Source organism: Cyanistes caeruleus, chromosome 6 (assembly GCF_971803275.1).
Source record: "Cyanistes caeruleus chromosome 6, bCyaCae1.hap1.1, whole genome shotgun sequence".
NCBI lineage: Eukaryota > Metazoa > Chordata > Aves > Passeriformes > Paridae > Cyanistes > Cyanistes caeruleus.
In genome coordinates, this window is record NC_141706.1 from 67,052,044 (window position 1) to 67,078,026 (window position 25,983).

General features: G+C 47.5%; 1 long non-coding RNA gene across 1 annotated transcript; it reads left to right on the forward strand.

Moving 5' to 3' along the window:
* Positions 1-3,683: 3,683 nt before the first annotated feature.
* On the forward strand, positions 3,684-11,343 carry LOC111929629 (uncharacterized). Its single transcript, XR_015288248.1, has 4 exons — positions 3,684-3,834; positions 6,536-6,654; positions 7,753-9,999; positions 10,098-11,343. It is a non-coding gene; the product is annotated as an uncharacterized LOC111929629 (long non-coding RNA).
* The last annotated feature ends 14,640 nt before the right edge of the window (positions 11,344-25,983 follow it).

Below are 25,983 nucleotides of genomic sequence, written 5' to 3' on the forward strand. Positions count from 1 at the left end.
GAGTCGGTTTAAATGGGGTTTTGGGAAGGAATTCTTCCCTGTGAGGGTGGGGAGGCCCTGGAATATAATTCCCAGGCTGTGGCTGCCCCTGGATCTCTGGAACTGTCCCAGGAGAACTGGGATTGTAGAAGGTGTCCTTGCCCATGGTAGGGGGTGGAATGGGATGGGATTTCAGCCCCTTCCAACCCAAACCATTCCAGGATTTTATTCCAAATGCACAGCTCTCTTTAAGCAGCTGTAGAAAGATCTGGGAGACTCACTTTTCCTTCATATCCAGTGGGATTTTTTGGTGCAGTGTGGAAGGCTGCACCGCTCCTGCAAATCAACCCCCTGGGTCCTTCTTAAATCCCTTGATTTGCTGGTTTCATGGGAAAATACTCTGGAATGTTCCAGACCTAATCCAGTTCTGGAGTTCTGAGTAGTGGAATGAGCACAAGAGCTTTTGCCTGCCAGGGCCTGTGGAGCTCAGGGACTCCCAGACCCTCAGCACTGACCACCATCCCAAAAAAGTTATAATCTGAAGAGAGAAAGACAGAAAGAAAGGAAGAGTCCCTCAGACTTGCTGAGCTTACTGAGCCCACAACAGCAACTTTTCTTGAGTATTTTAATATAAACAACGACAACAAAAATCCCTGATTTTCATTTAGTATTTTAACTCGCTGTCCCAAAAGCCAGAAATGGGGAGTTAACCACAACAAAATCCATGAAACAAAGCTGGCAGGTGGTGAAAGAGGCCACAGTCCATTTTTCCTCTCCAGCTCTTGAGAGAATGAAAGGAAAAGTGTATTTATTCTTCCATTTCTCCGGGGGACTTCCTGAAGTTATTAGAATCTGCCTTATTAAATAATTGAGCAGGCTTGTCATAAAGTGACTTCTCCTCCCCATCCATCACAGAGATGTGCAGAAAATGGCCCGACAAGGAACATTTGCTGGGAAAGCTTCAGGGACCATTAACTCTTGTCACCACCAAAGTGATGAAGGGGCTGGAACTTGATACTTTTTCCTACCTGGTTTGTAAATATTCAAGTGACAGATCTTGGATCTTCCCTCCTCCTCCTCCAGGGCGAGGGTGAAACGGGGAGTGGTGAAGTGTGGAGAGGATAAAGACGATTCTCTGTCATGTTGGAGCGTATCCCAGGAATTCCCCAGGGATAGGTCGCTGTGGGAATCTGTCTCAAGGCACCTCCTGCCTGATAGCCCAAATTTTTTTTGATCCCACATTTAGGGAAGAGCCCCTTCCTCATCACCTTGTCAGGAATATCTCGTGCCAGGGGAGGGTTTGGTTGGATATCAGGGAAAGCTCTTCCCCCAGAGGGTGCTGGGCACCGGATCAGCTTCCCAGGGAATGGGCACGGCTCCGAGGCTGCCAGAGCTCCAGGAGCTTTGGGTCAGGAGTCAGACTGGATGATCCTGATGATTTCCCACTCAGGATATTCCATGGTTCTCTGATTCCTTGGTTTCTATTTAGGTTCCACAGCACCCAATTTTGACGCAAATTTACTTCTGATGAAGTGTGAGCTCCTCTTTCCCACAAAAAATCCTCTGGCACCAATATCCTGCCATCCACCCTGCCAGCTCCTGATCCATAAGGAATTTCCTGCGCAGAGCCTGAATGAGATCTGCACCTTTTCCACCCTGATGTTCCACAGGCAGCTTGCCCAGGACAGGAGAACATTGGGACTGAAGCTGCCACTGCCCCAACCAGTTTTAAATCCATTTAAAATCCATTCTGGGAATTGTCCAACAGCAGCCAAACATAAAGATCCAGTGATGGGATATTTGAGTCCCTTAAGGAGGCTGCTTAAAAACACTTTTCTTCCTTCTTACCAGGACAGCCCTGCAGAAAAGTGTCCTGGAGACAGCCAGGATCACATTTTTGTTCCAGCTTCCAAAGTCCTCTGCAGATGGAGCCCAGCCATGGGTGCACAGGTGTTTTCTCCAGTGGAATCCATGGAATTGAGACATTCCTTGTGTACCAAACGACCTCAGCCAGGATGAATCTCTCAAAGTCCATCTGGGAGAAGCCTGGGGTGGGATTTGTGACTTCTTCACCCTGAGGTTCTCCCCTGGTGCCATTGGACTGAAATCACAGCTTGATGTGCTTTGCTTTGCCTCAGCCACATCCAGGACTGGTTTTTTCCAGGTTATTCCACAGCTGGGAATAAACCAAAGGAAAAGGCTGGTTCACACAATAAATTGACACAAAACCATGAAGGAATTACACCCTTAATGCCTTCATGGGAGTCTTGTCCCCAGGATTACCCCAGAAAAACCTGATTTCTCTTTTGGGTTCCCACCAGCTCCAGGCTGAGGGCACAGGTACAGCTTGGTGGAGATCCCAGGGAATTTGGGGTCTGAATAGTAATAATATTAATATTAATATTAATATTAATATTAATATTAATATTAATATTAATAATAATAATAATTTTTTTTTTTTTTTTTCCAGGAATACTTCATTGAGGTGGGAATATTCAACATATCTTTATTCAACAGGCTCATCCAAGGGGGAAGCACGTCTGGAGCAGCCTGGTGTTTAATCTCCCATCATCCTGGGTGAATATTCCAGGTCAAGGTGAACCCTGAGCTCCTAAATGATTATTTGGGAATGCAGGCTCGGTGCTCTTCAATCTTCCCACCCGAATTTCCTCACAGTGAATTGTGAGGCCGGAGATAAGATCTTGCGTGCTTTATATCCAAACAAATGGACAAATCTCTGCCTTTTTGTTTTTTAAAAGCCTCAACCCAGAAACAATTTTAACCTCTGAAGTGGAAGGTCACTGCCTATCTCTTCCACTTATAAAATATTGCAATTGGCTGAGGAGCGGAGCTGAATCCCAGGATTTCAGCCCTGCTGGCACAGCTCCGGCTCTCTCCCCAAATAGGCCTTGCTCTCCATAAATCACAGCACTGTCAGCTCTGCTTTCACCTCTCCAAGTGAGATGCTGACACTTTGTTCCCTCTTTCCAGCCACTTTTTCCACCCCTGCTCAGGGGAAAGTGTCCTTTGGAGGCAATTTCCGTGATGGATTCAGTGCCTCTCCCTGGGAATGAATTATCCAGTGGGATACTCAGATATTTTGACACTGGCACTCTCTCCTTCTGTTGTGATGAGGAACGTGGTGAAGGCACCAACAACAAGCAATTCTGGGCTTTAAGTGATGATCCCACAGATCTGCTGGTGGTGATGAGATGCCCAAAAATTCACAGGTTGGATGGAACTCCCATCAAAAGATCTGAAGGAATGTCTGTGTTTTGGGAAACTTTCCCTAAACATGAGTTTGCATGGTTGTTAGGGATGTGATTGATGGGAATTTTTGCCGCCGGGCTGCCCAGCTTTTTTCAGCTTTACAAGACAGGTCCATAGGATGAAAATCCTATTCCATCCTCGTCTTGTGGAAAGAGCATTTTTGGGGTTATCCAGAGGAATGTGAGCCCAATTCCTCTCTCAGCTCCCCACAGCTGGTACAATCCTCATTATGCAATTATTTTTAATGGAAACACAATCTCTTCCTTTGCCTTCTCATTTCTGGAAGCGGGATGAGCTGAGAACAGCTAAACACAGCCTCGTTACTGTGCAGACCTTGCCCCTCTGCACTAATTGGCTGGGAAGGGATTTCCCACTCAGCTAATTAGCCTTAATTGTGTCACTTTCCTTATTTTGCCATTTTGCCTCTTGCCACAAATAATCCTGGATGCAGCTGAGGAGAAGAGGCTGAGTTGGGGCTCCACCCATGGGTGCAGCCAGGACGCTCCTTTGTTCTTCTGGACCACAAAGAAAGGACTCACCTGGGCTCTTGGTGACCTCAGGTCAAGTTATCCCATCCAAACCCAGGTAAAATGGGAATTGTAGTCACTGGGATGTTTTTTTCTGGGAGGTATTTTCAGCCTTGAATAATTTTTTGTTGTTTTATTTTGCTTGGGCCTCTTTCATCTCCTTCATCCCTGCTTGGTTTGCTGTATAATCATTAGGGGAGCATGGAAGGCAAATTCCAGGTCATTGCTGGAGAGTTTCTGGTGGAATATCAGCTTTTGGAAGAGCAGACATTGGGCTGGGAAGCAGCTGCAGCAGTGCCTTGTCTCAGAATCCAGCAGGGAAGTGGAACAAGACAAACTTTAGATCCTTCCCAACACAAACAATTCCAGGATTCTGTGATAAGAAATGGGGTGCTGACCCCAAGCTGACCTCCCTGTGAGTTGTCCTTGGAATGATCTGGGTCTGGTCTCCAGGAAGGGGGATTTTTTTGGATCCCACCTGTTCATGGACTCTGATTTGTAGGTATTTCCTTGTCCAAGTATCTCCATTTCTTCTGCCATCACTGTCCCTACCTGGCCTTGCCTGTTTTGTGGGAACTGAGGGTTTTCCCTTGCTTCCAAGTTGGGATCTTCTCCCTCTTGGGTGGGTTTGGTGGGAATTGTGGCTTCTCTGGGCCTCAACTGAAGCTGCTGGAAGAGTTGTGGCTGGCACAGGAGTTGCTGTGACCTCAGTCCTCCAGTTGCCATTCCAGCCTGAATCGGCCTCTTTGGGGCTGTGTTTCCAGCTCCAGAGCCTGGAATTTTTTTGGCTCTGGCTGGACCAGGGTTTGTTTGTTTGTATCCCACAGGTGAAGGCTTCCCTCTTGCCCACCCAGGATATTGGTGCACAATAAAATGAGGAAGAGCAGGAATGGGCTGTGCAGGTGCTTTTCCACGGGTGCTCCCTTCCTAATGTTCCATAGCTGTGCGAGAGAGGAGCGAGAGAGATTTAACATGGAAAAGCTCTGGAGAGTTTTTATTTATTCCTCTGTCTCCTGGAGTGCATCAGGATCACAAATTCTTGTAACACCATGAGGTTTTAAAGCTCTGAGCAAGTGTCTGTCTCATGGAAAATCCTCCTGCAAAACACAAAACGGTATTTTTGTCATCGCGGTGCCTCGGGAACAGCTGACAGCTGCTGCTTTGTCCTGATCTGTTCTGCACTTTTCTCTTTATTGAGTGGAACGAGGGAGCTCTGGGGTGGGGAGAGGGCCGTGTTCTGATTTTATTGGAGTGTTTTCCCAGTTTGTGCTGTGTTGTTTCCCGGGAGTGTGGAGAAGGATGTGGAAACCTCGGGCAGCTCCTGGCCTCGGCTCTCCGTGGTACCTTGGAGAGCTCCTGCAGCCGGGTGTGGCTTCTCCTACGGGTGGGAAGCATCCTTACGCTGTGCTGGCACAATTTTTACTGAAATCCCTAAAAATCCGTGGGACACTGTGCTCCAGAGGGGGATTGATCTACCCCTGTCCTCCAGTAAAAAGGGAGGATACTCTCAAATCTGTGCCAGGATTTATCCATCACTCCTGTGGCTTTGCAAGGCATGGAGTGACCAGAAAAGGGGGAATGACTTCAGACTGAAAGGGAGCAGGGTTAGATGGGATATTGGGAAAGAATTCCTGCCTGGGAGGGTTTTAGGATATTGGAACAGGTTACCCAGAGAAGTTGTGGATGTTCCATCCCTGGAAGTGTCCAAGGTCAGGTTGGATGGGCTTGGAGCCACCTGGGGTAGTGGAAGTTGTCCCTGACCAGGGGGCAGAGCGAGGTATTTTTATCTTCCAGCTTAAATCATTCCTTGATTAGCACAGTTCCTGATTGTTCCAGAATCCTTTAATGAACTTCCACAGGTGGGAATTTCTGCTTTTGGGCTGCGAAATAGATCAAGGACACAGAGAAGCTCCGGTTTCCTGTTTAACACACACAACTTTTCCATGGGAATGAAAGTGATGCAAGACTCCAGTAAATCACCAATGTGCTCAAACAGCTCTTAATTACAGAATTTCCCATCTTACACTTTCTAACCAGGCAGATTTTTGGCTTGAAAATGTTAAATTCCTAAGCCAGGTTTTGCTTCTTCTAAAGGCATCAAGCCTGGTCTGAAGTGCTCTGTCTGGGCCTTTCATCCCAGCTTCCATCCTTTAAATGGACTCAGCTGAAAAGGAGCTTTTGATTTCCAAAGTGTGTGGTTTCACTTAGCCAAGGAGATAATTAGGTTTGTCTTGTAGTGGTTCAGGAGCTCAGGTGTCAACTAAAGCAGGATTTCATCAGGAAATTCCTGCCTGGTGTTGTATTGATTAATGAGAATTTGCTGCAATTACAGAGAGATAGAGAACAATTATCTACCTGCCCTGGAGGAGAAACAGGAGAGCACTAAAAATAAGGAACTCAATAAAAGAGAAGCACAGATGTAGTGGAAATGAATAAATAACATTTTCTGTTGTGGCACTAAATTAGTTCTCGGTGCTGTGGGACCGTGGCAGAGGGAAAAGGGAGAGGAGGTGGGAAAAAGTGAGAAGAGTGGAGGGAAAAGTGAGGAAAGGACAAATCCTCACCTTCCCTGGGCTCCTCTTCCTGCTCTCCCAGCTGTGGTTAGGACTGTTGGGACTGGGACAGCGCATCCAACACCCTCATTTTTTAACATGCACCCTCATTTTTTTAGCACAGAAGTGTCCCCTGTGCTCAGCAGGACAGGGAATTCTCCATTTCAGCTTCAGAAAGATCTGAGCATCTTTTCCTTGATTTCTCAGCTCTGCTTAGCCAGGACACCTGCACAGGACTGCAGCATTTGAGGGACAGAATTCCCAAATCCAGTCCTTCAGTTCTGCAGTTTTCCTCCTTCGGTGGGCTCAGCTTCAAGCGCTCTCAGGTGTGACCTCCCCATTCCCTGCCAAGGAGGTTTTGTGGCTTCTCCCAGGGACAGACAAACAGTTGGTAAACTGCAAATCCAGGGTATTTTCCATCTGTGGGAATCAGGAAGGGGGATAATGTAATCAGAGTGGAAATTGTGGTTTTGAGGCTTTTGGCTGCAGCACATGGAGAGAGAATGAACATTTTAGGTCCAAAACCATTTTAAATGGGAACAGGTCCTATTTATGCTGAAAGAAAATGAGACTGGGAATAGCAGCAGGGCAGATTTTCCTTCTTTGTCTTCTTCTGGAGATGTCAGGGAGGGGAGTGTGATATCCAGACTGAAGCGTGAGGATACTTGGAATTTCCATCAGGTCTTAATTGCTGTTTTTCACAGAGGTGGAGTAAAAAACGGGATGGAACTGGTTATGAGGTGGTGGAGTAACTCTGGAGTTACTTGGTTATTTCAGTGAGGTTCAGCACCAGGAGAGATTGATCTGGGCAATCTCCACAGTTTTTATGGAAAGATTGGACAGATGTTTCCCACACTTCTGAGGAAAACAAATTGCTGATCCTCATCCCCTCTCCTGTGCCCCAGCTGGGGTGCATGGGTAGAAAAAGGGAGAAGCAGGAGTTGGGTGTTTGCAGCAGCTGCTTGTGGGTCCTGCTCTCATTCCCAAGGAATATTCCTGGAAAAGGATCCCAGTGCTACATTTAGAGATGATTTTTGACATCTCAACAGCTCAATCCCAAAACAGTGGGAAAAAGACTTTGCACAGGGGAACTGGTGGGATTTGGAAGGACAGTGTTTTCTGTCTGGATATGAGAGAGGATTTAGGGATGAATCAAATAATCTCCTCCTCTCTCCAAGCCCAATGTTTGCCCTCGGACTCAGCTTTTCCCTCAGGCTTTCTCCTTACGGATTTGTTGGGATGCATCCTGGAAATCAGTCCATGCTTTGGGGTGGGTGTGACCTGTGGGATTTGGGCCCCTTCCAGCCCAATTTCCAACCTTCTGCCTTGGGATTATCCAATCTTGCACTAACCAAAGTTTTGCTATTATTATTATTATTATTATTATTATTATTATTATTATTATTATTATTATTATTTTCAAGGCTTAAACAGCTAAACTCAAGGATTTGGAGGGAAAACACAGCCACAGGATCTAAATTCCTGTGATTCTAGAGAAAGGAATCTCCTGAGCTGGATTGATGAGATTGTTGGACATAAAATACAGGTGCAGAACACAAGGAAAATACACAGAAGGAAAAGATCTTTCCTGGCTCATTTCCCTGTCCTAGAAAGGATCACGGATTGATCCTGGTTGATATCCTGCTTCCAGAAAAAAATTCATGATGGAGTTCCTGTGATCCTCCTGCAGTCCCTCACTGCTACTCTTGTCTAAGGAAAAACATTTGATTTTTTGGGTTTCTTGGTTTGGATCAGCACCATGAACCTCTGCTGTTCCTTCCAGAGGCTCTCCAGGAATTGCTGGGAATTGCAGTGATGACTCAGTGCAGTGGGACTCCAAATTCTAATAAATGAAATATGTATCAAATTCCTCATTAAAGCCATTAATGAAGCCCAAATCCCAACTGCATTGTGGGAACGAGCGGATAAACCTGGCCACATCATTCCCTGCAGACTGCAAAGGGATTTCACAAACATTTCCCATTTTTCCCCTTGGATTTTGTGGATTTTGGTGGCAAGAGCAGGGGCAGAGGAGGTGAAAGAAGAAACAGCCCCTCAGCCCTGACGTGACTGAGCCACAGCTCCGTGTGCTGCCGGCCCGAAAACATCCCTGTAAATCTCATTCCTTGGTTGGCTTTTCCAGCGGAATGGGGCTGTACAGATGTGCTGGCTTGGATAAGGGAAGTGCACGAGGCTGAGGTGACAGATGGGGCCATCAACACCTTCAGGACAGGGAATTTTGTCCATTAGTCTTGGGTAATGTTCTATGTCCAAGCACTTCCAGGACTGAGAGCTCATTCCCTGCTCCTCATGACCGATCCCAGGCCTTTTCTGGGATGGTTCCATGCTTCTCCTGGCTGATGAGCAAGGGTGGAAGATCACAAACAGGGATGGGAGAGTCTTTACCACTTAATTCCCCTATGAGAGCGCTCCCAGGGTATTTTCCTATTTTAATACTTTCAAATCAGTTTTCTTTGCTCTGTTAGCAGGCAAATCCCAGCATTATTAATTTGCCCCAGGCGCTGGATCCATGGATTCTTTATGGAGAGAGTCAGGCAGCCGTAGTCTTAAATTAACGAAATAATTTTGCCTTTACAATCCTTTCATGAGCTCCTGGAGCTGTGTTTGGGATGTGACAAGCCTCCTGTTACCTATATTGTTTCAGCTAATGGCTCCTGTGTTATGGGATAATTCCGAGGTCCTGGTCTCTAATGCAGCTGGAATGGGATAATTTTTCTCCACTTGGCAGAAGGGAGGGCAGCTGCCTTTTCCCTGGAAATGTATTGCTTTGGGCACAGAGGGAAAAACTAGGAAGTTTGCATTAGTGTGGGGAGATCAGACAGTGAGAGATGAGGAGCTCCCATCGCTTTCCCTGTCCCATCCCTTTCCCTGGAGGAATTCCTGGAGGTGTCAGTCCCTGCTCTGGGCTGGGGACAAGGCTGGGATCAGGCACAGCTTGGACTCGATGATCCCAAAGATCTTTTCCAACCTCAGCGATTCTGTGAGGTAGATTGGGGCTCCACTATTATCCTTCATCAGAATTGCAGCACCCAAAGGCCCTGGATCCAAAGTTCTGGACACGAGTCCTCACCAAAATTGGGGGTCCTTGTTACCCTCAAACTCCAGCTCTGGGTGCAACCATGGTGTTGTCTCACAGCACAGGTCACCTGGAAAGGCCTGGAAGCAGCTGCCTCCAGGAAAGGTGTCCCTGTGGAAGACGATCCATTGACCTGAAGCAGAAGAGCTCTTGGTCCTTAAATTCCTTCAAGGCCACATCTTCTGGTGCACCAATTAAATTTGGTGGCCGAGCCATGTTTCCACATCTGGCATCCATGCTGGAATCTGTTGATTCCAGGCTGGATTTTTGCTCCTGATTTTTGTCCTTCAAGATGCTCTTACTTAAGGAATATCTGCCCTGTGTCCTGGAATTTGTGTGTGCAGTGAGCACTGCCTGCTAAACCTTCAGCTTCTCCTGTCAGCTGAAGGGACAGGTCAAGGGCTGTGGTTTGGAATGCTTGGGATCACACCTGGGATCAGAGGGAGAAATTTTCCTGCTATTCAGCCTCTCCAGTCACCTCATCTTCATGTCTCTAATTTACCTCGTTGTCCCCTAAAAGCATGAAAGCAAATAAACACCGTGATATCAGCTCTGGTAATGGCCAGACACTGAGGTAATTTTCATTATTTTCCTTTCTAAACTTACTTAACCTTCTTCTTTTTGTCTTTTAATAGTCCCAAATGGTCCAAAAATCCATTTCTGTTTCCCCAGGAGCAGCGTGTTGGACCTGTGACTTGTGGTCGCCCCATTGTCCCTGCCTGGAGATGAAACCTTCTGAGGGAGATGTTCCTTATCCATTCTGGACAAACTCAGGGCAGAGTTTTCCAGGGAAAAGATTCCCTGCTCTCTCATGAGTGATGGCAAAGGCACAAGTGGTTCCCTTGGTTTATTCCTTAACAAAGCTTTTCCTGGGTGCTTGGGAACAAAGCTGAATCTTCAGCTCCAGGGAATCCATTTCCCTTCTCTCTTAAAAAATTTGTATTGTTTTCCAGTATATTCTTTAAAGATTTCTGCCCAAAAAGGGTTTCTAGAAAGAGAATTTGGAGTTCTGAGCCTGGTCTAGTGGAAGGGCTCCCTGCCCACAGCAGGGATTTGGGATTGAGAACTTTAAGGTCGCTTCCAACCCCCAAAAATCTGGGATTCAATGGGAACAAAGTGCAAATACATCACTCATGAGCCATGCAGTTCTGATCACCGGGGATGTGAAATTACGGGATCAAATCAGGACAAAATGGGATAATAATTGTTGTGGGTTTGCTTTGGAGCCTGCTGGACCTGCAGAAGGCGGCTTTGTGTGGTTATGGGATCTGTGGCTGTGGGATAAATCCTGCTGCTGGAGCCAAGTGCTGATGGGCTGTGCTGGAAAAACGTGTGGAGCAACAGCAACAAAATTCGTGGAGCAGCAGCAGCAGCCACACACTCTGAGCAGCTCAAATATGCCCAAGTAATTAAAGTGTCACTCCAGGCTCTTGGAGAAGCGTGACTTTCTTGCAGCTGCTGGCTTTGGGACGCCGCTGATGGCTCGTCAACGCTCCAGCCCCGAGTTCTGGGCGCTCGGTGACCTTGGTTAAACAAATCGAGCGGTTCAAGTACATAATTTAAAAGTTCTGTTCAAACACCAGATTTCGATGCCATCGCTGCTTCCCTGGAAAATGAAGGATTTAATGCTCCCATCCCGGCTAAATGGACTTGGCGGCGCTTGGCCTGAAAGGACGGCACGGTGGATTAGGGAGCCGTTGTGGGAAGTGTCATTGGGAACCTGTAATTTTCCTGTCTCTCCCTCTTCCTGTGATGTTCCATTTCCATGGTGAATTTCAGGAGACAAACACATTAGTTCAGCTGGGCTGGGGGGGTTTTGCTCCTGGTGTCTGCAGGATTTGGGGCTCGGCACGGAAATTTAAGGTGGAAATGTGCAAACGGGAAAACCATTGTCCAACATGATTAAATATTGGGAATTTACGCCTGGTTCAGCTGAAGCAATATTTTTTTTTATGAGGATAATTGCGTATTAACCTAAAGGCTTGTGGGTTTTGAGGTTTTACTGGGGTTTTTTGGGGTTTAACTGACTCTAATAATTCATCTTGGACAACTCTGGCAGATCCTGAACTGTCCATAAAAAATATCCAACAATCCATTAACCGCTCAACCTGAAAGTGGCCTGTGAGAATATTATTGAGTCTTTGCTTTATTACTAAATTTAATGGGATGAACACTGGCCTTACAAAATATGATTGACTTCCTTTTCCCCCTGCTGAACCAAACCATAAGCTCAGGGCTGCCTTGGGGTGGGCACTCACCTGGCGTGATCTCTATGAGATTTATCAATTTTCAGCCACTTAAACTCAGATTAAAGCCAGGCTGACTCATGGTGCAGTAATTAAAGTTCCACACAGTATCCCTTTATAGCCTTAATTATATAATTACAGCTGTGCTCTGATTTGGGGTTTCTATTTTTAGTGGTTAGTGGGGAGCCCCATGGCTCATCCCCTCTGTGTCCTGCGAGGAACTTTGGCCTCTGGAATGATGTTTTTTTTGGCTCTGTGGTCCTTTACTCCTGAGAGAAGGTTTAAAAGAGGTTGGGAGTGTTGTGAATTGGTAAAGGCGGGGATTTTGTAGAATCAGAGAATCCCAGAATGGTTTGGGTTGGTTGGGACTTCAAATCCCATCCCATTCCACCCCCCTGCCATGGACAGGGACACCCTCTGCTATCCCAGGGTGCTCCAAGCCCATCCAGCCATGGACACTTCCAGGGATGAGGAAACCTGATTTATGGGAGCCTGTCTAACAGCAGCACTTGTGGCCTGGCTGCTAAGAGATGGTGAAAAAAGCTTTGGAATAAAAAGCTCTTTCTTTTTGGAGAGAAGCTTTTAGTCAGAGCTGGGGGGGATTTCTGACAGATCCCTTTGAAAATAAACCTGGGTGGATTTGGGATGAAAAGCGGATGAAACTTTCACTTAACTAAAAAAAGCCGAGAAAAAACGTTCATGCTGAAAATGAAAACCAGAGAAAAACCCAGAGTGATTCCCACCCCTCCAAATCTGTTTCTTTTCTGTTCTCTCCCATGACTCTGTTCCCTAATTTATGAGCAAAGGGAAGGTTTTTCCCCAGAGCGCCGGTGCTGCTGGGGATGGGTGCTGCTCCCACAAGCAGAGCACATTCCCCACTGCACTCTGTCAGATTCCCATTAATGAACTGGAAATATTTCTGCCAGGAGGATGAAGAAGCTGACACTGATAAACGGCGCTGGCGATGAAAACCACTCGTGATTGCCAAGCAGCCGCCGCTGTTCCGCGTGTCCTCTGCAGATCCTGCTGCTCTGAGGAGGAGCTGGAAAGGTTGGGAAGCTGCTAATGCCGCTTTGATACAATTTATTTCTGGTTACACTTAATTTTGAATGGATAAGATCAACCAGTGAGTCCCCAGGTCTCCAGCAAGCCCAGGGCAGCTCCTACCAGTGCCCACATCCCTTGGGAAATGTTTTTTTAGGGAATTCTATGGAGAATTTAATGATTTTAAAATAAGAGAATCACAGAGGTTGCGAGGGACATTAAAGATCATCTGTTTCCATCCCCTGACCCTTTCCACTATCCCAGGCTGCTCCAAGTCCCCTCCATCCACTTTCATGGGTGGGAAGTTTATCCATGACCCAAGGCTTTGCTTGGGGTGGCTGCAAGAGGATTCTTTTCTTGAATTCCTCTTGAAATTTGGGCTCCAGAGTGACTTTGCAGCCAGGTTAGTGAAAAATCCATATGTTAGAATAATGCAGGGGGTAATGAACGACTCCTTAATGGCTGGGAAATAAAGCTGCAGCCAGCTCAATAAAGCTCTGGATCCTCACCTTCTCCTCCACGGCCTTTTAAAATAAACCATAAATTCCTGGAGTTTTACTGTTGAGAGACTTAACTATTCAAGTAGGCAAAGTGAAATTTATATTGGATTGGGAGAAAATGAATGCCTGAGCCTTCTTTATAGTCAGAGCAAGGCTGACGGTGGCAGGCTGCCCTTTTGTAAAAGGGGAAAAATATTAATTTACAATTTAACTGGGGATAAAACACCCCCTGAACAGCTGCTGGTGGTCACTGCTGGAACTTCTGCTCCACAGAGAGTTTCAGGGCAGGCTTGAGGAAGAGCTGAGCCTCTTCTCCAACTTTTATTCCAGGCTTGTAAAGTAACTTTATCCCCACGTGTCCCATCCTTTTCCAGTGGCTGGATTTCCAATCCCCATTTCCATTTTTTCGCGGGCTCTGTTAGAGAGGGTTTGGTTTTGAAGTGAGAAAATCACGCGAGGCAAGGAGTTATTCTCCTGTGCCATGAATCCAAGAAAATTCTGGCTGCTCCCAAAATACCGGGAAGGCTCCATGAGCTGCATTTATAGGGAATTTGGGAGGACTTTTGTCAGGTTGTTGGGGTGAGTAAGGATCAGTCCCATCACTCTGCCCCAAAGAGATGTGAGGCAAGATTTAGGGTCAGGATATTTAATCCTTTCCCATCCCCTTTTGGTGAAAATCTTTGGCTTTTTGGATGTTGTGCTTCTTTCTGAAATGGGATTTTTAATCCGTGGGTTCACGGTGAGCTCGCTGAGAGAGGGAAGTGCAAAAGGAATTTAGATTTGGGCCTGGTTATGATTACAGAGCTTTCTCCCCCCCTTATTTTTTACTGGGATTTAACAGAGAGAAAAATGCCTGATAGCGATGAGCGCTGAACTTGCTCAGTTTTGGGAGGGTTTGTTCCGTTGGGGACCCCATGCAGGAGCCAGTTTTAATCTCTGGATTTAATTCAGTCTCGCTGCAACTAGGGAATGGACAGGACATTTATTTTTCAGAAGTTAAAGTGGTTAATAAATATGTTAATCTCCTTAGAACACTCCCATTTTAAGTTTATGTGAATTTTTTTAAGCTGAGGCATTGAGGGACTCACAACTAACTGGGCTCCAGCATTTCTAAGGCAGTTGCTTGATGGCCACTGGTTATTAAATGTGATTTTATTGATGTTTTCCATGGAAATTTGGATGAATCCCTCAATTTTTCTTAGCCTGAACCGTAAATTTTCCCCAGTTTGGAAAAGAAATGCACTGCCCTCAACGGCTTCATCAGTGAGGTTGTTCCCTTGATGGCATTTTAATGTCACTTGGTGTCTAATGATGTCACTCCTTCATTTAGACAGGAGGTACACAGCACATTCCAGGAGGTGGGAGCTGAGCTTGGATAAATTGAACCTGGCAGTGGTTAAAAAGTGGGAATGATTAATCACAGGGATCACTGTAGAAAGGAAAATGGTAAATGGATCCTTAAAGGGGCTTTAAAATCATGAGGGGATGTGTGCTGGCTCATGAATGACCTGGCCCAGCTGCAGGATGAAGGATTTGGGAATATTTGCGTTCCCAGGGAAGAAATTCCCTCCCCTGGGGTGATGTCTTTGAGGGATCCATTGTGCAGAGTCTCTGGTGGGTTTCTTGCTGTGTCTGTGTCCTGGAAGCCCAGAAAATTCCCCAAATCTGATATTTTTGAACTCTTCTGCTGCAAACAGAGTTTATTCCAAAATTTAAGTGGAATAATCCTGAACAGAGCTTCCCAGTTCTCCCTTTTTCTCCTCCTTCACCCAAACATCCCAAGAAATTCCCAGGTCCGAGCTGTGCTAAAGGGGCTCACTGAGAAACTTCAGGAATCTGGAAATGGTTCTAATCCACGCCTATATTTGCTTGCCCTGATTTTTCCTTACCCACACCCCCTTTTAATTACCTGGATTTTGTGGCCCTGAGCCGCACAACTGCTGTTGGTGTTTAATTACCTGCAATAAACCCAAATTCCGTGCTTGTTGCTAACGAGGGATTTGCTTTGTGGCATTGGCGGCTCCTGCCTGCTCACATTTGGTTCTGATGAACATTTTTGTGTTGTCCCTCTCCAAGTGCTGTCCCCGGGTGCGTGGAGAGCAGCCTGGATTGATGTGCGCGGAGCAGAGCTCTCAGCGGAGCTCTTGGAGGGCGTTAAGAGCTGGATAAACAGCTTTAGACCAAGGTAAATATTAATCCTTTCCCGTGGACTGCGGTTGGAAAAATCCAGGGCAAACAGGAATGTTAATAAACCTCGGCAGGCTGGAGCAGTGTGGTCACAGGCAGGGCTGTGTCAGGGCTCCTTCCTGTCCCCTTGGTGCTCCCCTGGGTGCTGCCAGGGGATTTTGGCCATGGGTTGGGATCAGCTGGATGGGTTTCCCATTTCCAGTGGGAACTGGGATTTTCCTTCACTGGCTGGGTGCAAAGAAATGGAAACAGACTGGGAGAGCTGGGAATGTTCCCCTGGAGAAGGGAAGGATCCAGTGAGAGCACAGAGCCCCTTGCAGGACCTGAAGGGGCTCCAGGAGAGTTGGAGAGGGACTGGGGACAAGGGATGGAGGGACAGGACACAGGGAATGGCTCCCACTGCCAGAGGGCAGGGATGGATGGGAGATCAGGAATTGGGAATTGCTGGCTGGGCTGGAATTGCCAGAGCAGCTGTGGCTGTCCCTGGATCCCTGGCAGTGCCCAAGGCCAGGCTGGACATTGGGGCTGGAGCAGCCTGGGACAGTGGGAGGTGTCCCTGCCATGGCAGACGGTTGGAACTGAGTGGGATTTAAGTTCCCTTCCAACTGAAACCATTCTGGAATTCTGTGAGCTAAATTCTGTGAGCAAATTCCGAGCTAAAACCACGACAGTGATGATGAAATATCCCCTAGAAGAGATGGGACAAGGTGATCTGAGCCGATCTAAGGACCACTTCCAACACAAACATTTCCTAGCTCATTTCCCTTTCCCCAAAATCCCAACGAGAAATGAAAACCTGGTTAGAAAGCCCCATTAGAAACCAACCCCCTCTTTAACCTCATCCAGCAACCTCAGGTGCTGCAGGTGACACTGAGCTCTTGGGACAGCTTCAGTTGGACCTTGGACAGCGTTCCTGGGACCTTGAACAGCATTCCTGGGACCTTGGACAGCGTTCCTGAGACCTTGGACAGCGTTCCTGGGACCTTGGACAGCGTTCCTGAGACCTCGGACAGCATTCCTGGGATGGAAACTGGTGTGGAGATTCCTCTTGGAAGGGCAGAAATGTGGATTGGTCATTGTTTTGCTGCTCCTTGAGCAGGGATATGACCCTGACAAAGCTGCTGTGGCTGGTGCCAATCTCTAGGGGACAGGACAGGGCTCGTGCCACCACAGAGGGGACACAGGGACGCCTGAGGTTTGCTGGATGAGCTGAACTTCCAGGGAAAACCTGGATAAATGGCTCTGTAATCCCTCACTTTCAGCGAGAGCTGGGTCAAATTATGGTTTCATTTAAACCCCAGATCAAACAATGTCTGGGCCTGGTTGTGAAATATGGGACATTTGGCTTCATGGCTGGGGAATCCTTTCCATCACTGGTGTAAAAACATCCCTGAACTCTTTGGGAAATGCTGTTCCCTGCCCCTGACACTTTCCAATATTTAATTTTGCTTCCTGCCCCATTGGGAATTCATTTCTGGGTCAGCCCTTCCCAACCTTTCAGCGCGTTAATCGCTGTGTTGTAGCATTGATTAAACTGCAAAGTGTTTCCTTCCTAATTTAGCTTCACTAATTAATGAGGGGATGACTGATTGGGCCCAGGCTGGCTGTGATTTGATGCTGTCACTTTTGGGGGAGTGGGTAAGGCCAGAGTCGCTCCCTGTTCCAAAAGGAGGCAGAAAAGAACAGGACATCTGAGAAATCCTGGAGTATTTGGGCTTGGAAACTTGGTGTAGCTCCTTCATTTTTGAGTGCTATTCAAAATAATTTAATTGAATTAAATTGTCCTTTATATGAGCAATTGGGGTAAATTCTCTTTTCCTTGGATATGCATGGAGAGCATGACCCTACAACTCTCTGCTCTGCTGTGAAAAGTGATTAATTTTAAATTTTTCTTCCTTAATCCATGGATATTTTACCCTAAATTTACATCAATCCCAGTCTGCAATCAGGGCTTGAAACAGAAGAGGAAAAGCTTTAACAGAGAGGCCAAAATACTATTTCTTGGAATGTGACAGTGACGTGCATTGAAATAAAAATTAATGATGGCTGAACGATGCTGATTTTACCAGAATTTTGATGTTGATTTTCCAGAAATTTGATGTTGATTGCACTGGGATTTTGGTGTTGATTTTCCACAGATTTGATGTTGATTTTCCAGGGATTTGACATTGATTTTATTGGGATTTTGATGTTGGTTTTATAGGGATTTTGGGACTGGGAGCCCTGAAAGAGGGATCCCTGGGCTTGGCACAAAGTTCCTGTTGGGGTCAGGATATTTTAGCACCCACCAGCCAGGCAGGATGCTCCAAAAGGTGCTTTTCCAGGCACACCTGGAAATATTTAAATAAAGCACTGCAGCCCGGGTGGCTGAGAGAATTCAAAACAGATTTAAATAATTCCCCGAGCCTCGTGGGCGCTGGGCAGAACCGAGGTGTGCAGAACATGAAAAATCCCCGTGCTTTTTTAGCATTAAAATGGTTTTGGTTGCTTAAATAAGAAACCTTTAATTTTATTTTATTTTATGGTTTTTTTTGGGGGGGGTGTTAACAACAGCGACTGAAGGTGAGCCAGAGCTGCTTCCCGGTGGCTGGAACTTGATAACGCGGGGGTATCAATCAGCCTTCCCGAATTAGCATTTCCCTGATAGGGATGCACAAAGCCTTTTAATGAGGGCTTTCAAGTCCCCCAGCTCCGGGTCTTTTTTTTTGCCTGCTAGTTCCTTAGCAACAGGCAGGATTGGCAGGGAGCAGGAGTTTGATGTGTTCTAACATAAAGGGTTTACAGGGCTGGAAGTGGCAAGCGAAAAATGAGGATAATTGTGGTTTATTGTTTTGGCATGAGGTTCAAAGATAAACAAACAACCTTTGGGCCCTCAGAAGCTTCCTGGTGTGTTCTTCTTCCTTCCTCTGTTCTCCTGGAGAACTTCTCCACCAAGCCTGGAGTTGGAATTAAATAGATTTTTGTTTGGTTTCTAGAAATTAACACATCAGAGCAGAGAAAAGCGGGAGCTGCTTGATCGGCATTAGAAAGGGGAATTAAGGAATGTTGTGTTGGAATGTGTGGAAAGGGAACAAAAGTCCTACAAAGCTTTGGCAGAGCAGCAGCTTGGAGGTGGTGGCACCTCCAGCCTGGAGAAGAGAAGGTTCTGAGGAGAGCACAGAGCCCCTTGCAGGGCCTAAAGGGGCTCCAGGAGAGCTGGAGAGGGACTGGGGACAAGGGATGGAGGGACAGGACACAGGGAATGGCTCCCAGTGCCAGAGGGCAGGGATGGATGGGAGACTGGGAATTGGGAATTGCTGTCTGGGCTGGAATTGCCAGAGCAGCTGTGGCTGTCCCTGGATCCCTGGCAGTGCCCAAGGCCTGGTTGGAGAGCACTTGGAATGGGACCTTGCTGGATGCTGGGGTGGTTTGGGTGGGAAGGGCCCTCCCACTATCCCAGGTCGCTTGAAATATTTTCCACACTCACCCTGTGCATCAATCCTTCTTATTTTGATTTCCAGGCACAGGATCACAACTGTTGCACCCCAAAATCTGCAGTCAGAAGCTGGGAGAGGGTCAGTGTTGAGCAGACACCCTTCACTGGGGAGCACCCACCCTCTTCCCATGGCACCCCACCTTGAGCTCCTGGAAAACATCAAAGCCCGGTGTGCAAAGCAGATGATGCCAATTAAGCTTTCCTTTAATGAGCTTTGGGCTTTGCTGCCTTCCTGCTCAGGGCAGATCCCGTCACATTCCCTCGGTCTCTGCTGGAGCTGGGATTGGTGCAGGCTGTGCCAGGGCTGATGTGCAGAGCTCAACACCCTCACAGATGTCCTGGGATGGAGACGCCACCCAGAGCTGCTCCACTGAATCCCAAACCTGGAGCCTCCCACCCTTGATTTAAACCCAGAAAATTCTCAGGAATTTTCATATTCTACCTCATAAATACCAGAAATTTGGGTGTTTTCACACTGGACACGCTCCTGGGCACTCCTCTCCCAGGTCACCTCCACGGGACAGCTTGCTCCAAGCCTCAGTTTCCGACCTGGCACTGGACACTTCCAGGGATCCAGGGGCAGCCACAGCTGCTCTGGGAAAGCTGTTTCAACACCCCACCACCCTCCCAGACAGCAATTCCTTCCCAATATCCCATCTAACCCTGCCCCCTGGCAGCTGGAAGCCATTCCCTGTGTCCTCCAGGCACTCCAGACTCTTGGAAATAGTTTCTCTCCATGTTTCTTTCAGTTCCTTCAGGTCCTGGAAGGACACAATGAGGTCACCCCAAAGCTTCCCTTGTCCAGGCTGAACAATCCCATTTTCCCCAGCCTTTCCTCACAGCAGAGCTGCTCCATCCCTCGAATCATCTTGGTGGCCTCCTCTGGAAGAAAATTCCAACACCAGCAGCACGAAATTGCTCACTGGGAGCCACCCACCCTCTCTAGGGAATTCCACCCTGACATGGGCGCTTGCCATGAGGTTCCCTGGATTTGCTCTGGGGTTTAGTCAAATTTTAGGTTTGTGGCAGGTGCCTTCTGGGGTTTGCTCAGGGTCAGAGCTGCTGCTCCTCCTGCTCTCATCCCACCTTTCCTTCTGACCAAACCAGCCCAAATTCTTTCATTGTAAAACACACCACAAAGTGTGAACAGCGAGGAAACCTCTGCAAACACTTCCTGGTGATTGTATTGGCTTAAACTCGATTTTTATTTAGTTCCAACAGGAGGATCTTGATCCTATTGCAGCAGCAGCAAGCATCTGGTACCTGGTACCCTTCAGGTGAATCCCACCCCACCCCATCCCATCCCACCCCGTCCCGTCCCGTCCCGTCCCGTCCCATCCCATCCCATCCCATCCCATCCCATCCCATCCCATCCCATCCCATCCCATCCCCTGAGCTTCTCCCACAGAGCCCCTCGTGCCTCTCCAGCTCTTACTGAAACCAGATCTGCCCAGCTTAACCCTGCACAGATTCATCTGCAATGCTAATTAAGAATGATGACTTATTTAGAACTTCCAGTCTGTTTCCTGGGGGAATTTGGCATGCTCAGGCACTGGGGAACAGATACCTGCTGTTCATAATTCCCAATTCCCTGGGCTGAGGTCAGAAAGGGTTTCTGCAGCCAAGATTGGGCTCAGCCCATGCTGCCTGTGGCATCTCTGGCAGGCAGCACCCGAATTCCCGTAGGGATGCGCTCCTGGGGCTCTCTGCAGCCTCCTGTTTGCAGCATTCCAGAGAAATCCCAAGGATAAGGAAGGGATGCACCTGTTACCTGCTGCTGCCAGTGGGTTGTGCCACTCCACTGCGTTATGTGCCCGGCCGGAGCAAACACACCCAGCTCTGCCTCACACCGGCCCATCTCCATCCTTCCCAGCCTGTTATCCAAGGAATCTCCATCTCCAACCCACTCCTCGTCCGAGTGGAGGTTTCCAGGCATGAATTGCGGCGCTGCCACTTGTGGTGCTGAAGCTGGGTCACTCAGGAGTGGCTTTAACACTTAAAGAAACCTCGAAGGCATCAGCAGAACCAGATTTAATTTAAATTTAACAAAGCTCGATTTCAAGGTTCACTCTATTGCTGCATAAACATACAAAGGAAAATCAGATCAAGATCAATTTAATCTGATTTGCACAGACAGGGTACAAAAGGAGAGGAGTGCAAAGGGCAAGGGAGACCCTCCCGCTGAGCTTCTCCTTACCAAGCTCAGCCTAAGATTTGATCGATGGCTTTATGCCTGAAGGATTTAGCAGCACTTAATCATCGAGTAATTTAACACTTGTAGTAAATTGTATTGAAGCTTTTCGTGAGCGCAGCAGTGACAGAACTGCAGCCCTGGCACTGCTCCTGCTGCACTTCGTGCTGAAGGTGTAGAGAACAATTCCCACACGGACACAAAGGAGGTCACGGAGAGGTGAAAATTCCCTCCTCAGGTGCTTTTGGATCTCTCAGCTGGAGGTGTCAGCCCAGGCCCCCTCTCAGCTTTCATGCACGGTTCTCAGAGCATCACAAATGCGAGGGCTGGTGAGCTCCAAGGGCTGTCACATTCTGGGGGGTGTCCCACTCCCAGGTTGTCCCACTCCCAGGTTGTTCCATTCTCAGGGATATCCACTCCCAGGGTTATCCCACTCCCAGATTTTCCCATTCCCAGGCATGTCCCATTCCCAGAGATGTCCCATTCCCAGGTTGTCCCATTCCCAGGCATGTCCCACTCCCAGGGCGATGCCGAGGTGCAGAAGGGCTCCAAGTGCCTCACACAGAACTTCTGTTTAAAGACTCAGGAGCTGCTTGGCTTTAGCACCTCCCAGTCTCCCGGATTTTTTCAGGAAAGTCCTTTTCCAAGGTTTTAGGGAATGATGGAATTTCTCATCCGCACCTGGTGAAGCACCAGGAGCTCAGACGGCGCCATCCTCACCTCGTTTGTGCAAGTTCCTGGTAAGGTTTGGGGAAGTCTTCTCACCCAAATAGTTCCAATACTGAGGGTTAATGAGAATTCCTGGAATTCTGCTGGAGGAGTGGGGAGAAGGGCAAATCCACCTGGCCCTGCTCAGAGCTGCGCCAGGGTTGAGGCATTGAGTGCCTGTGGGAATGGGATGCAGTGACAGCAGGAAAATGTCCCCACTTTTGCTCCCCAGGTTTAAAACAAGACAGAAAAGCAACGCTGGTGACGTGGCCTTGGTCTCCTCTTCCCTGGATTTTAGCTGAACTGGTTCTGCTGGAATGGTTGGAAACGTTTTGGGAGCACTGAGGAAGATGTGACCTCCTGATGTGGAACTGGAGCTGAGGGATGCAGGAAATGTATTTCCATGTTTTTCCCACCCGAGAGGTGGGACCTGGGACAGCAGAGCTCTGCTGGAATGGGATTTTCAGGAGAGCAGGGACCTGAGCAGACACTGGCTTTGCTCACTGATGGTGTTGATGGATCAACTCTTTCCTTCAAAATTCCAGGGGAAAATGAGGAGGAACCTGGACCTTTCCCATTCCTGCAGCCTCTTCCAGATTGAGCTGCTCCCTCCCAAAATCCTGGGAATCCGCTGTGTTTCCATTCTATGCTGATTTTCCCAACTTTTAAAAGACTTTTCCCAGCTGAGAATAAATTCCTTTTGTTCCTTCTTCTTTCAGACCTTTGTCCCACTTAGATTTGAATGAGGAAGCCATTATTCCTTCTCAGCCTGTGAGCAGTGCCTCATTTTGTCCAAAATATTGATGATTACTCCTTAATTATTTTATTCCCATATTAGAGAAATTTGAGGGAATTTTTTAGTTGGTGTGGGTTTTTTCCTTTCCCTTCAGTTTTTCGTAACTACGTTTTTTTAACAAAGATGAAGAATTTGAGGAAAGAATTGACTTTGAATGGGAAACTAATCTTTGATTTATATAAATATCTAAAAATAGATATAAGGTTGATCACTGGGGGTGCTTAAAAGAAATCCTTGGAGACCATAGATTTTATTTTTCCAGTGGTCTGGGACAACACTAAAGATTTCCAAGCAGCGTTTTCCAATGGTTCAAGGATTGTGGGAGCCTCAGCTCCAAAATTTCAGCCCTGCCACATCCCCACCGTTCTGCTCTTTCCTTCTCATTCCTCCCTAAATTCCATCATGTTTTAGGGATAAAACAGATCTTGGCACCATCAAATTCTTGCTCAGTGAGGATCCCAGCAATGCCAAAGCTGAAATTTGGAATCCTGACTGTGCAATCCATGTATTTGAAGGGGAAGCTGCAGGTATTGAGTTTGATGAGGAAAAGGATGGAATATTATTTGCAATTTTTAATGCTCTGACATTTCCTTCACTAAACTCACCGGCTTAATATTCAGCAATCTCCTGTTCATTATGTTAAATTCCTTTGAAAGAACAACCAGAGCAGCATTCAGGGAAGAACCTCTGGATATGTAATGGCTTCTTCTCCATAAAAATGCGAATTAATCCTTGGGAAGTGGAGGTCTGGCTTGTTTGGATAGAAAATAAAAAGGAGTTTCAAATGGAGCCCAGAGGATCCCTGTGAACACCAGAACATCAGCAGCCCCAACTGATGCTGCTAAGAGAATTTCCCAGCTCTTTACCAAATTTTATTATTTTCTTTTTTAACTCTTGGATTCCCATCAGAACTTGGCCGAGAAGACTCCGGTGTCCCGACAACTCCCTGCTTTTCCAGGACTTTCATCATCGGTGCATTGTTATGGAAAAGAAAGGATATTTTTTTGGTGTCTCCAAAAATATCCATATCCCCACACTGAGTGTTCTGGGATGTGATTATCATTCCTGGGATGTGCGTGGCCATTCCTACAGGCTGCTGATGAGAACATCCGGGTGTGTTGTAAGAACTGGACAATTTTCCAAGGATTTCCCCTGGGAAACTCACAGCTCTGAAAAGCCAACACCAAAAAGCTCCAATAAGTTTTCCAGAACTGCAGGGCTTTCCTTGGAAGCTGTGCTGGCACTGGAAATGTCCACAGCCAGGTTGGAGCAACCTGGGATAGGGGAAGATGTCCCCGCCCATGGATATAAGCTGGATGAGCTTTAAGGTCTTTCCAACCCAAACCATTCCAGGATTCCATGAAAATAGAGAACCTCAATGAGACACAGTTTTCCCGACCTCTGTCAAAAGGAGACTTTTCCATTGATTTGGGGTGATTTTTTTTAACAGCAGATGTTCTTCCCTGCAGAATCCTGGGTTTTCCATGGAAGAGGAGTTAATTTCAAATCCCGAGATTTCCCACAGGGATGGGACGTGGCTGCTCTGGGATGGGTGTGAGGAACCTGGAGTGTTCCAGTCCTGCTGAGGTGGCTTGAGGCTGTGAAAGAGGTCACTGGATCTAATCCAGCATCCTATGGAAATAACCATTGGATGAACCCCCCCAGAGGTGAAGTTTCACTCATTTTCCTCATTCCTGCTCTCTTGCTTCATTTTCCTGTGGAATTTTTGCTGCTAATTCCCAGTGTGTGACCTATTACCATGGGATTCTCCCTTCATGGTCTGAGCACGTCATCATCCTCATCTGCTCCAAGGAAACCTTCCCAGGAAACAGCAAACATCCATTCTTTTTTTTAGTTTTTCTGTGGAGAAGCCTTTGCCTTTGTTTTTTCATTGTTGAATGTGGATATTTCCTTTTCCATATCTGGTGGGGTGGAAGGTGTCTCCTGGTCTAGTGGAAGGAATTCCTTGGGCAGAAGAGTTGGAATGAGATGACTTTGAGGTCCCTTCAACCCAAACCATTCCAGGATTCCATAAATAGCATCACTATTAGGATCTGTTCTTTAGGGTGTTCCCAGCATTAGAAGAGGCAGGAGAAAGGCACCAAAAGGAAACCTTTTCCTGGGAAAACATAAAGGAAATATTTTCCTGGGATGGAGGTGGTTTGTGTTTGCCCAGGAGTCACACTGCGCCCAGGTCACCTCCACACCAGGCTCGTTCCCAGGAATTGCGTCTGCGGGGGATGCTCAAAGTCACTTTGTTGGCAAAACCTTTGGATCATCTCTCGGGGCTATTGGCAGGAAATCAGCGATGACGGAATTCCATAAAACCTCTTCCAGCTCTGGGGAAATTGGATTACTGGTGTGAGAGTCCTGGGCAGGTACAGCAGCCTCAATCCTACAGATGTCTCTCCAGATTTATCCACGTCGTGGATAGGCCCAGCCTTCCTGTGCTGCTCCCCATTTTTAGGGGAGCTTCCCCATTTTTTTTTTGCCCTTTTTTTTGGGTGTAATTCCTGCTGATATCCAGCATCCTATTCCAGGATTTTTACACCCACCCTCTTTGCTCCTGCTGAGCTGTTCTCGGGCTCAGGCAGACAGGAGTCCCCACGCCAAGGTGGCTGCCACAGAAATTGTCTGGGCTTCATTCCAGCTTGGGATCGTATTTCTGGAAGCACTTCCAGAATCCCAACATCCCTGGAGGAGTTTCACGGTAACTTCACAGCTACTTTGTGCCCGGGGTTTTTTGAGGGTGATGCTGCCTCAGGAGCTGGGGTTGGGTTGTTCTGATTCTGTGGAGCAGCTCCATGGGTTTGGGAGAGGGTGGGTGGCTCCCAGTGAGCAATTTCGTGCTGCTGGTGTTGGAATTTTCTTCCAGAGGAGGCCACCAAGATGATTTGAGGGATGGAGCAGCTCTGCTGTGAGGAAAGGCTGGGGAAAATGGGATTGTTCAGCCTGGACAAGGGAAGCTTTGGGGTGACCTCATTGTGTCCTTCCAGGACCTGAAGGAACTGAAAGAAACTTGGTAACTCCAAGAGTCTGGAGTGCCTGGAGGACACAGGGAATGGCTTCCAGCTGCCAGGGGGCAGGGTTAGATGGGATATTGGGAAGGAATTGCTGTCTGGGAGGGTGGTGGGGTGTTGAAACAGCTTTCCCAGAGCAGCTGTGGCTGCCCCTGGATCCCTGGAAGTGTCCAGTGCCAGGTTGGAAACTGAGGCTTGGAGCAAGCTGTCCCGTGGAGGTGACCTGGGAGAGGAGTGCCCAGGAGCGTGTCCAGTGTGAAAAACGTCCAAATTTCTGGTATTTATGAGGCAGAATATGAAAATTCTTCCGTGCTGTCAGCCAGGATCCATCTGGAGCCTTCTATTTAGAGCCTTGTTTTGTTCCAGTCCTTGCTTTTCATCAATGACAGGT